Here is a 445-nt window from a genome sequence, read left to right on the forward strand (position 1 = left end):
CTACCTTGTACAGAATCCTTTTACAAAAAAAAAAAAAAAAAATCACCATTTGTTTTTCTGTACATCCCAAAGGGTTTGTGAAATCAGTTCTGTATTGTGCAAGTCTTTTCGATAGTGAAAGAATTACTAACTTTTGCAGGTGGTTTGGTCTGGTTTTCTAAGGTCTTTAATTCATAAACTACAGGAAAATCATGGTGGTTTCAAAAAGCAAGGACAAACTATGTACCAAATGTACGGGAAAACTAGATGAGTGAAACAATACAGATTTTACATTATAATGGGAACAAGGCAAATTGAAAGAAATGCCTCAGACCATGTATTATGAAGTGTAAAATTATTCATTACTTATTAGCTGCCGTTGCTGTTGCCATTGTTGTTGTTTTTAAACAGAGACCACAAACCACAAGCAGAAAATTACAAAATAAGAACAAGTGATATTGAATAC

The sequence above is a fragment of the Balearica regulorum genome, chromosome 17, assembly GCF_011004875.1.
Source record: "Balearica regulorum gibbericeps isolate bBalReg1 chromosome 17, bBalReg1.pri, whole genome shotgun sequence".
Lineage (NCBI taxonomy): Eukaryota > Metazoa > Chordata > Aves > Gruiformes > Gruidae > Balearica > Balearica regulorum.